Source organism: Paramisgurnus dabryanus, chromosome 1, assembly GCF_030506205.2.
Source record: "Paramisgurnus dabryanus chromosome 1, PD_genome_1.1, whole genome shotgun sequence".
NCBI lineage: Eukaryota > Metazoa > Chordata > Actinopteri > Cypriniformes > Cobitidae > Paramisgurnus > Paramisgurnus dabryanus.
The window spans coordinates 73,654,835-73,666,656 of NC_133337.1; the positions used below are offsets into that span (position 1 = coordinate 73,654,835).

The window sequence follows — 11,822 nt, forward strand, 5'->3', positions numbered from 1 at the left end:
CAGACTCCAGTAAAGGGCTTGTTTACCAAGTCGAGCGAGCGTGCTACTGCGGTGCCGTGAGCAAAACCTACCTGTATATAGTGGATACTGAGAGTGACTGTAAATATATTTGTACAGTGAATAGCGTTTTTACCTTAGTTTATTTTGTTTATTATTTTTGTCATCATTGTTTTGGTACTTTGGGTTATTCTTTTTGAGTCACTGTATATATATACCTCACTGCTGGAATACTTTGGTGCACGTATAAATAAACACCACCTTACTCTGAAGAGTACTTACGGGTTGAGCCATCATTTACCATCATTTTTTTGAATCATTACACGTCCGATATATCACACATATATACATATATATGTATATAGATATAGAGATTGATTGATTGATTGATACTTAATTTTTCCCGAAGAAAATTTAGGGCATCCTGTAGGGCAAATAAATAAAATATAAAACAACATCAATCTATATTATGTGTATTATGTACACATACATATGAAAGGCTAGTCCAGTCCTGATAGTATAGGAGGGCATACAATCGCCAACATAACAGGCATAATACTACAAAAATAGAATTTTGCGTGTACTCACACTATCCAAACCAAACAGCGCTCTGGCGCGTTTAACTCCCAAACCCTGGTTTGTTTGACTAGTGTGATCGCTCTACCGCGCCCAGGCACGGTATGGTTAATTGCGCCTTGGCCAGGTTGCAGAGGAGGGCTGGAGCGCGGTTTACTTGGGCTCGAGTGCTGAAGGCACAGCGCGACCACTCACCTTCATCAGCCTCCGTAAAAACCTGTTGATGCACACAGCAGCATTACGTGAATGTCCAAGCTGCACACGTGACAGATCAACTAAGCAATATGATGGCATGTGAAAGGGCTGTGTGTAATCGCGCAACGAACAACTCCGAACAAAAAACACAGACTAAACATTAAGATGGGTTCCAGTGTTTAGAGAGCGCTTTACTTCCTGATTTTTTCAAAACAATCGCATCCTAATGATGAAAGCGCGCCTGGGCTTGGATCGATAAAAGTACAGTGTGAGTGCGCGCTTCTGGGGGAGTATGGGTGGGGGGACAATCGCTCTGGGGCATGGTTTGGTTTGGATAATGTGAGTGCACCGTTAGAGACATAGGCTCCTGCTTAAGAGTCCACTAAACATGCTTCTCTGTTTACTAAACGTGCTGTGTAGTGGGTGGTGATCATTATCCATGATCGCGAGCATCCTGCTACTAGTCCGTTTCTCTGCAATGGTAGTGAGTGACTCCAACTCAATGCCAACTGCAGCGCCTGCCTTCTTTACCAGTCTATTAAGTCGCTTAGCATCTCTCTTCTTAATACTGCCACCCCAGCACACCACAACATAAAACAAAGCACTGGAAATGACAGACTGGTAAAACAGTAATTTGCGACAGATATTGAATGACCGTAACCTCCTCAGGAAGTAGAGCCGACTTTGCCCTTTCCGGTATAAGGCATCTGAGTTGGCTTACCAGTCCTGACACATACATATACATTGCATAATGTTGTGGTTTTCCTTTTCTCAAATGAAACCATCTTCAGTCTTAGGTTTTGATTTCAAGAGATAGACTTTTATTATCCGGACTAATAAAAGCCGAGCAGTCCGGCACAAACGCCAAGACTCACTGAAAAACTTTTCCTTGTACCACAGTATTTAAGGCTGTCTTCGCACGCAATCCATGAGCTTTACATTGACCTTAGCATATGCTTCTATACACAAGGGTTTGTAACATGAAGCAACATATGGTTTATATCATATAGAAAAACATGGTCATCTCATTCCCGGGACTGTAGGTCCTTTGTTCCTACCCACGCCATGTAGTGACCTTCAGCATGTACTTTTTGAACAAACTGCAATGCATGCTGGTAATTTTCCTACAAACACAATGGTTCACTATGTGATACACTCAAAAAAATGAAACACAGCTGTTGTTGGATCAAAGAATTTAAATGCGTTTGAATTATATAATATACTTAAGTTTGTGCTTTTAAATTAAAATCTTAGTTTGGACAAAATTAGAAAAAGTAATTTTCAAATTTACATAGTTTACTTACATTAAATGAATGAAATAAAGTTGTGTTGGTTCTGCAGTACCGCACTTTGATCAGCAGGTGGCGCTGCACAAGCGCATGCGCAGATAGAACGCACATGGTTCACTCTTCTGATTACGGTCGGCCATTTTCTGCATTAACGTCTTATAAACAAAATTACTTTACAAGCGGAGAAAACGGAGAAAGTTCTGTCTTTATGTGGAGACACAGGTGAGATATTTTACTTATTTGCAATTATATTGAGATCATCAATAGATTAGAATTGTGAATTACAGATTACAGACCACTTAATTACCAGATATATTACACGTGTGTAATTGACTTCGTTTTCAGATTATTATTAGTCACTCTGCATTGCTTTTTAATTCCTAAGTAATATTTTCCACGTTTTGCACTTTGATTTAATTTAAATTCTCCCATAAAAAGACAAATACTTGTATTAAATTGCTAATTAGGAGCATTTTCACAATGTATGAAGGTGTGTGCAAATAAATTCATTTTGTCCCATGGTTTAGTATTAGTTTCTCAATAATTCTTTTAAATTGTGGTCTTTGCATTTCTATTTGATTTCGAATCATAGAACTAAACACATTTAACACTTAAATACACATTTAACACTTAAATAAGTTGCCCATTAGTTAAGTAACTTGTTGGTAAGGTCATCCAAAACATTTATACTACAGTTTAGCAGTTGGTAGTGTTTAATTATATTTTTTATATACATGTAGTTGTATTTTATTCAATTTAATTGGTGACTAACATCCTTTTCCGCTTAACAGAGTTTGGAAGTTATGCCTCAGAAGTCCCACAAGTGGCTGTGCAGAGATTGTGGCTCATTTCACACATCCAGATCAACGCTTTTAAAACACTTCAGGTTAGTACATGGACACTATGGCCCCAGACAAGCATATCCATGTGCATATACTGACTGCCCATGCACTTTTAAAATATGGAATGCACTGCGGTCCCACTTAAGCAGATGCGAGCAGTGAGAAGCAACCACATAAATTGTCATGTTTGTGCTGCCACTGACATTCCTTCATTAAATGAGTACTGAACGAGAGGTAAATTTTGTATGTGATCTGTAAGTGTTTGTAAAGACATACTCTTAAGTGTTGTTGTATTATACTTGTAAGGAATGTCACACATATCACTAACTATTTTGATTTGTTCTTTTAAAACTGGTATTAGGTTTCTGCAGAATTCAGTAGGATTACAACAATCCCTTTGGTGTTCAAATTCATGGGTCAGCTCGATCATTTCTCAACTCAGCTTATCAGTGTTTTCAGAAAGAAAGGAGGAGCAGCAGGACAGAAGATCAACAACATCATGTCAGTTTTGGATCAGGTATGCTCTCTAAACTCATCATTTTAAATCTGGCAATATTTCTCCCAAATATAAGCTTTCAGTTATTATGCACTAAGCCTCATGTTATGATACCTCTTGTTTTTTTTCCTCTTAATTAGAACACTGAAGTTAATAATGGTTGCAGTAGGATAAATAATGGCTGAATATCTTTCTTCAGTGAAATGCATCTAACGCGTGGCATATCCGATCAGTTCAGATGCATAAGTCTTTAAAGAAAAACACAATATATCTTTTTGCAATTCGTGCAACTTAATCTCTGTACAGTGCATTGTGAATGTGTTAGCATGGTAAGTAAAATAAAATAAATGTGGCACAAAATAAAACGTGGAGATTTTTTTAAGCGAATAAAAAATGAGAACTATATTATATGGCGGAAGAGCTCCTAGTTTGCAGCACTTCGACTTCAGCACACAGTAACATCATCACTCCCCCTCTCACTGAGTTTGAATGAGAGGGGGAGTAGTCAAAGTGATGATGTTACTGCTCCAGAGGTCGAAGTGCTGCAAACTAAAGGGCGATTTATAGTCGTGCGTAGGTCCTATGGGGGAAGCAGCGACGGCGTAGGTTCCGCGTCGGTTTTCATTTATACTTGTGCGTCGCCGTCCGCGTCGACGTGCAAAGACACGCGAAACCGCTGGTTGGCAGTAATCACGCGTGTAACCACAGTAGCAGCAGAAGTCGTCACAGAAGAAGAAGCTAAGCAAGTTAGCCCACAAACGAAGAAGAAATAGCAACTTGTTGTGTATAATTTGAGAAGACCAGCAATGATGGAAGTAAATAAACAGCGACTTATGTTGCAGTTTGAGTTAAATCACTCCTCAACTTGGCTCATCTTTGTTTTCACCGTCTCAAACGGAAATACCTATGACGCAGTTTTTTTACCTGACGGGAGGGGTTTTGGTGGACCAACCACAGCGCTTACGGTCCGCGTAGAGCCGACGCACTGTTAGGAATTTTGTGAGGTGCGCGTCAGGCTACGCAGAGCTACGCACAGGCTACGGATAGCCTACGCCGTAGCTACGCCGTAGGACCTACGCACGACTATAAATCGCCCTTAAGACCTCTTCCGCCATATAATATAGTTCTCATTTTTTATTCGCTTAAAAAAAATCTCCACGTTTTATTTTGTGCCACCATACTTACTCGTGTAACTACTCACGTAACAGTCTTTAAATAGGGAAAACATGGAAGTGTTTGGTCGCTTCTAAATTCATCCCTGTTTGGATCCTAAGGAATAAATGGGGCTAAGCTAAATGCTAACACATTCACAATGCACTGTACAGAGATTAAGTTGCATGCATTGCAAAAAATAGATAGGTATGTATTAATTTGTCTAAGTTGAGCTAATAACATAGTAAAATATTGAAAAACAGTGGTGTTTTCCTTTAAAACCCATCTCAGTCAAAATGAGATTATGATTTTTAGTAAATGCTCTTTACAAGAAGTATACGTTACTCAAATAATTTTGCTTAAAAACTTGCTAAATACCACAGTCTGAAATCTCAATTTGTAGACCAACACTAAACGCATGATATAAAATGCTCATTTAAAAGAAAAGAGAAAGTTGCATTTGAACCCTTCATATGTTCTGTAATGTAAAACGTTTTAATGTAAAGGCTTGCGTATAGCCTTTTACCATATTTTTCAGAAGCATCAGAGTCGGAATAACTCGGACATCAAAAATTATTGTGTATCTTTATTATAACAAAATTTTTGGTTTGGGGTCATTTTCTTTTGTTTTCAGAGATGACCCTTATAGAAATAACATTGTCAGATAATTTGTATATAGCAATCGTTTTTGCAAGTGTGAAAAAGCAACCTGCTAATAATGGTTTCTTGTTACACTGTTCAGGGTGTTTCCATCGAAAAAAGACGTGAATGCATCCTAAAAGCACTTGTTTATGTGAACGAAGACCCCTCAAACCTTGTGAAGGAGTACATGGTAATTTTAACCTGTTAAACATATCTCTAAAACCAATTTCCCCCTTTCCCCCAGATTTTATTTAATTATTTCTTTTTGTATTTGTTTTTTTAGGATGTTGAACATGAAGCCCAAACCATGATGCGCAACACCACCCTTGGGATCTACGTCATCAACCCTGAAGGGGCACATGCTACAGACCCTTACCAAGATGTTGGCATCATCATTGAAGGCATCAAAATACTTGAAAACCTTAACAATGTGGCACATGCGTGTTCTATGATGCTTGGTCTGATTTATGTATTCAACTTGGCCTACCCGCAAGATTTGAGGTACACTTTGAGATATTTCAAAAGCTTTTGATGGAGCTAGATGCCAACAAGCTGTCAAACAAGGTCCATGTCCTGAAAAATAAGCTTCTTTTCTAAGTACTAAGTTGAGGTCAGGATCAAGTGATGGTACTTATGTTTCTGCAATGTTACACTGCAAAAAATGATTTTCAAGAAAATTCTTAGTATTTTTGTCTTGTTTTCAGTAAAAATATTTACATTTTTTAAAATTAAGATGCTTTTTCTTGATGAGCAAAAGGATCCAAGAAAATAACTCTAGTTTTTAGATCAAAAAAATCTAATTAAATTTATTTTGTGCATAAAACAAGCAAAAAAACTGCCAATGGGGTAAGCTATTTTTTTAGATTTTTTTTCTTGAATTTACCGTTTAAGAAAAATGTTAAAGATTTTTTGCTTACCCCATTGGCAGTTTTTGTTTGCTTTTTTTATGCACAAAATAACTTTAATTTGATATTTTTGGTCTAAAAACTAGTTATTTTCTTGGGTCGTTTTGCTCATCAAGAAAAGCATCTTAATTTAATAATTTTTTGATATTTTTACTGAAAACAAGACAAAAATACTAAGAATTTTTTTTCTTAAATCATTTTTTTGCAGTGTATACTGTTGACTGTTACAGTACATTTGTTCCAGTACTGCCATGTTACACTTCTTTCAGAATTTATCTTTAGCATTGTTACTTTTCCCAATTTAAAGAGGCACAGACTGCAAGAGAGACTTTTCTGCCACTTAATTTCATTTTAAGCAATGTGCCATTTATTTCTGTATTTTATTGTATTTTTCTTTTAATAAGAAAATGGAAAGAAGTTTTAAAGATACAGATTTTGAACAAATAAATCTTGTTGGACATTTGTAAAAGATATGTTCTTAAATGCATTCAATATATTTATTGTATATTTTTTACCTAAAATAGTAAGAGAAAACAGTAAGACATTGTTTACAGAGTTCAGATTTTGCCTACATTTTTATTATTAAAAATGTGTAAAATTGTTTTACTTGCGATAAGAAGAGAAAACAGTGAGCCAATGTTCACAGGGTACATATTTTTCACATATTATTGTTAAAAATATGTTATGTATGTATGTGTAATTTGTTGAAATGCACTCACTTAATAAAGTAATGCAAAGCAAAAAACTGATTTTTATTTTGGTTGAATGTAAAAAAAAAACTTAATTAAGTTAATATTTAAAACAAAAACAAGGTAGTTAATTTAATTCAACTAAACAAGATTGCATTACGTTTATATAAAAAACTTAAGTTTACTGAAATAGATAATGTTACATAAATTCAACAAACTTTGTTAGGTGGAACCTGTTGACAAAAAAAAGTTAATTAAATCCAACATATTATTTTTTTGAGTGTACATATAACTGGTTATATCCATATAGAAAAACATAAAAACATAATGGTAAATAACTGGTTATATCCCTATAGAAAAACATATAAACATAATAGTAAAGTATTTGATACACATATTCGGATTAAAACAAACTACTTCATTCCCCGCTCTGAGGCTCCCTTAGCCTCAGGTTTCCTGTTTATTTATTTTAATCCGGAGTGCCGTTTCATATCTCAGTGTCTCAGTTATTACTATATATTGTGACTAAAGAAAGCCACTGTACATTACCAATTACCAAATTATGCCACTGCACTTCGAACTATGGACAATAAGAGCAAACATCTTTCCATTCTTGTTTTGTCTTTGAATGTAAAAGTAAAAGAACTTAAAATCCCTCTTTATAAACAGTTTAAAAAATGTGTGCAATTGGTTCTGCACCTGCTGTTGGTTGTCACAGTTATGTAGAATATATTGTAAAGTTAAAAGGAAACAAAATATAAGTAAAGAAAACCAAAAATAAAATAAAACAAAATGACTGAAAATAAAAACAAAAAGTAAAGCATGAAAAAACATTAAGCTAATTCCTCATCATCATCAGATGTACTTGAATACCCATCTCCCAGTTGTAAATACAATATTGTTTTGTAACGTAAGACCTAATAACATTCTTGTTGATTTCAAGTTTTCCATAATCCTGATATTTTAACTTCCATTTGGTTTTTTAACCAGACACCTACATCTCTTTTTCCTACTAAGCGCTAATTAAAGTTGATTCAGTATATTTTGTCATCTAATTCTATTGGTTGCATAGTTGTTCCATAAGGATATTAATGCCTTACTGGTATAATTAATAATCCACTTTTGATTGTAGTACTGTACCTAATGTATCTATTCTGTATTTTTATTCTGACAAAACTTTTATTAAATTCCTGATTTAACTTAATCCCATGCCTTAATCTAATTTGGTTTATCAACAGAATTTACATATAATTTTATGATTAATTGTTTTGTTCATCCTTTAATGAGGATTTTAAATTCCCATGTATTCATATTTAAGTACATTTTCTTTCCATCCTAATGGTAATGCCGTTAAAGGTTTACTTTTTCTAACTCCAAAATATTATTCCAAAAGAAATTGTTTGATCTTCATATAGCTTCATTGTATATGTTTCTATGATTGTAGTATTTTTCTAATAGCATTTCTCTTCTCACCTTTACATCTTAAGCTTCACAATTCCTGTTATAAAGCATTTCCTATTGAAGTTTCCTAAGTCTATAATTCCCTAAGTTTTACATATTCTTGATTGTAATCTTTCCTGTACCATTCTGAAATCTCTGTCTTTCTTTTTCTATTTTAATGTTTTTGTTAACATACTAACATTGACACAATTACCAAATTGTGGCCTACAAAATACATCTTTAAATTCAGAATTTCCCCAAAAGACCTTAATATTTATCCAGACAAATTGACCTTAACTTTTTCTCTAATCCATAAGAATGTTTGTTGAATTTATCACCTTTAACATATTTATGCAGACTTGACAATGTTATTACCTTATTAAAAGTGGTTTAGTTTAAAGCAGAGATGGGACCAAGTCACACATGTGCAAGTCTCAAGTAAGTCTCAAGTCTGAACCTTCAAGTCTCAAGTAAGTCTCAAGTATTTTTTTTCTTGGGCAAGTCAAGTCGAGTCACAGGCTATGTCAAGTCAAGTCCTGTAGTAGGTCAAGTCCAGTCCAAGTCAAGTCACCTTATTATTGTAATTTTACCTGCAGAATCTGATATTAATAAAGTGACAAGATATACAGTAAGTAACTATCAGTAAATTACAATAATTTGGATTTGCATTGTAAATACTCATGTTCAGTAAAATACATCATGGAATCAAACAAAATTGTTACTTCATAAATTATTTATTTTTCACTTCTGCCAACTGTGTTTGAAATTTTCCACATTGAGTCCATAAAACAAATAACAGCTTAACATCCAACAGACCCCTCTCTGAACACCTCCCTCTCTCTCAAACACAGTTTACGTACAACATTAAACTTTGTTACATTTCTCTCCCCTCTCTCTCTCTCTCTCTCTCTCTCTCACATCCGCCAAGAAAAAACGAGCGCGACGCACCTCTTCCGTTAGCGCGCCTACATTTGAAATAACGAACTTGAGCGCGCAAAAGACGCGACATGTGAACCGCCCCTAACATTGTAGAATTAAGTAATTTTTCTCTGTGTGTGTGTGTGTTCAGGTGGCAAACTTGAAAAATAAGTATTCAAAAATAAAAATAAGTATTTAAAAAAAAAATCACAATTATTTTGCCCACATTTGTCCACAACACGGTATGATGAGGGCTACATTAGCTATTATTACATTAGCTAACTACCAACTAACCAGATATTAACAAATTGACAAGCACTTACTGGGCATAATGGCTCTTTAAATGTCGAACGAAATTGGAGGTTGCCGTCTGGCTGCCTGTGATTTTAATGTTGCATATCTTGCAACGCACTGTTCGTCTTTTGCCATCTTGTTGAAGCTGAAAGCGATGATCCTCGGTACCCCTCCGGCTGACATGTTGATATCTGATCTAAGTGGGCGTGGTGTGCGTGTGCGTACGAGAGGGCATGACAAATGATAGTGTCCTGATTCACTCATGACAACACCATTCTCAGCCTGCGCTCCAGCTGGGTCGACTTTTTTTTTTAAAAATAATTTATATATTTTATATTTAAACTGAAAACATGATGTGATTAACAATCAAGTCATTCAAGTCATCGTGTCTCAAGTCAAGTCAAGTCCCGAGTCTTTAACTTCCAAGTCCGAGTCAAGTCTCAAGTATTTTAATTTTTTGTCAAGTCAAGTCACAAGTCACAAAAATAGCGACTCGAGTCCAAGTCACAAGTCCCCATGTCTGGTTTAAAGCATAGAAAGCAACTTTGCAAACCTATTTCCTTGACTTTAAATATTGTCCATTTGTATCATTGTTTTTTTTTTTTGGGATGTTTCCCATAAAATGTGCATTTTATGTTTTCAGTTCAATGTCTCTCTGTTTTCAGTCTTTCTTTCAGATTCTGTTCCTTTGAGATTGTTACAAATCTTTCACTGGGCCTCGTTTAAGGCAAAAGTCCATCGCCGGGAAGTTTAATTGACTGTAGCCACACTCTCAGAAAAGAAAGTACATAATTGTACCTTTAGGGGTACATCTGTCCTTGCCAAGCAGTGAGAAAACACACAAATATACATTTTTCACTGATAAAACTGTGGTGTACTCACAGCATAATGAGTAAATGAATAGGTCCATATGGAGTAACATTTCTTTAGTTTTTGTTGTGTTAATGACGGGTGGTAGAGGATAGTCAGTCAGCCTCCTTAATGGTAAAGATCGAAAACTGCTCTGGGCACGTTCATACTTATCTGTGGGAAACAAAAATATGAATACATTTTCCAATGACAGAACTGAGGTATACTCACAACATAAATAAATGTGGTACCTTTAAAGTTTTTGCGTGTGAATGATGGTTGGTCGAGAACAGTAAGCCACTCTCAATGGTAAAGATCCAAACTTGTGCTGGAAACTTTGTGCTAAACTGTGAGAAAAAACACATGAATATGAATTAATTTTCAACTTAAAAAACTGTGGTGTACTCACACAACATAATAAATAAATTAATAAATGTGGTAACGTTACCTTTAAAAGGTTTCTGTGTAAATGACTGTTTGGTGGCGAGTAGACCGTCAGTCAGTCACTCAATCTCCCCCCTCACTGAGAGAACTTGCGCAGGAAACGTTTGCGCTAAACTTAGAAAAAAAAACACAAATATGAATTAAATTTTTCACTTACAGAACTGTGGTGTACTCAAACAACATAAAAATACATTAATAAATGTGGCAATGTTACCTTTAACAGGTCTTTAATGACTTTGGTTGAGAACAGACAGACAGACAGTCAGTCAGTTTACATTAGTCCTTACTGAGAGAGAAAACACACAAATATAAATTATTTTTCACTTACAGAACTGTGGTGTACTCACTTGACATAATAAATAAATTAATAAATGTGGTAATGTTACCTTCAACAGGTCTTTAATGACATTGGTTGAGAACAGACAGACATTCAGTTAACCTTAGTCCTTACTGAGAGAGAAAACACACAAATATAAATTATTTTTCACTTACAGAACTGTGGTGTACTCACTTAACATAATAAATACATTAATAAATGTGGTAATGTTACCTTCAACAGGTCTTTAATGACTTTGGTTGAGAACAGACAGACAGACAGTTAACCTTAGTCCTTACTGAGAGAGAAAACACACAAATATAAATTATTTTTCACTTACAGAACTGTGGTATACTCACTTAACATAATAAATACATTAATAAATGTGGTAATGTTACCTTTAACAGGTCTTGAATGACTTTGGTTGAGAACAGACAGACAGACAGTCAGTCAGTTTACGTTAGTCCTTACTGAGAGAGAAAACACACAAATATAAATTATTTTTCACTTACAGAACTGTGGTGTACTCACTTGACATAATAAATAAATTAACTAGATATGCAATTCCCAAGGAATTACCAGTGCATGAAAATGCAAAAAGTTGATTGCCAGAAATGTAAAAGAAATTTAGTCTAGTAGTTTACCTGGCTGTTGACATGTTTTAGTGTGAAGCTAGCATGATTTAAAAAAGTTATCATGATGAAATATGATGCTAGCATGATTAGCATGATTCAGCATGACGTTAGCATGATGCTAGCATGATTAGCATGAAGCTAGC

At 35.0% G+C, this 11,822-nt stretch overlaps 1 protein-coding gene and 1 long non-coding RNA gene across 7 annotated transcripts in view; one reads left to right on the plus strand and one right to left on the minus strand.

The window, feature by feature from the left end:
- LOC135734533 (transient receptor potential cation channel subfamily M member 4-like) overlaps window positions 1-11,822 on the plus strand; it is a 564,782-nt gene that overhangs the window by 165,875 nt on the left and 387,085 nt on the right. The gene's annotated exons all lie outside the window — the stretch shown is intronic.
- LOC135734536 (uncharacterized) overlaps window positions 10,165-11,822 on the minus strand; it is a 45,369-nt gene continuing 43,711 nt past the window's right edge. The window contains exons 2-5 of one of the 2 annotated variants that reach the window (XR_010527395.2): window positions 11,443-11,514; window positions 11,115-11,178; window positions 10,536-10,631; window positions 10,165-10,458 (exon numbers count right to left, since the gene is read on the minus strand). This is a non-coding gene — a long non-coding RNA (uncharacterized lncRNA). Of the gene's footprint in view, window positions 10,459-10,535; window positions 10,632-10,732; window positions 10,793-11,114; window positions 11,179-11,442; window positions 11,515-11,822 lie in introns of those variants that run through there. The other variant, XR_010527396.2, reaches the window with a different exon arrangement.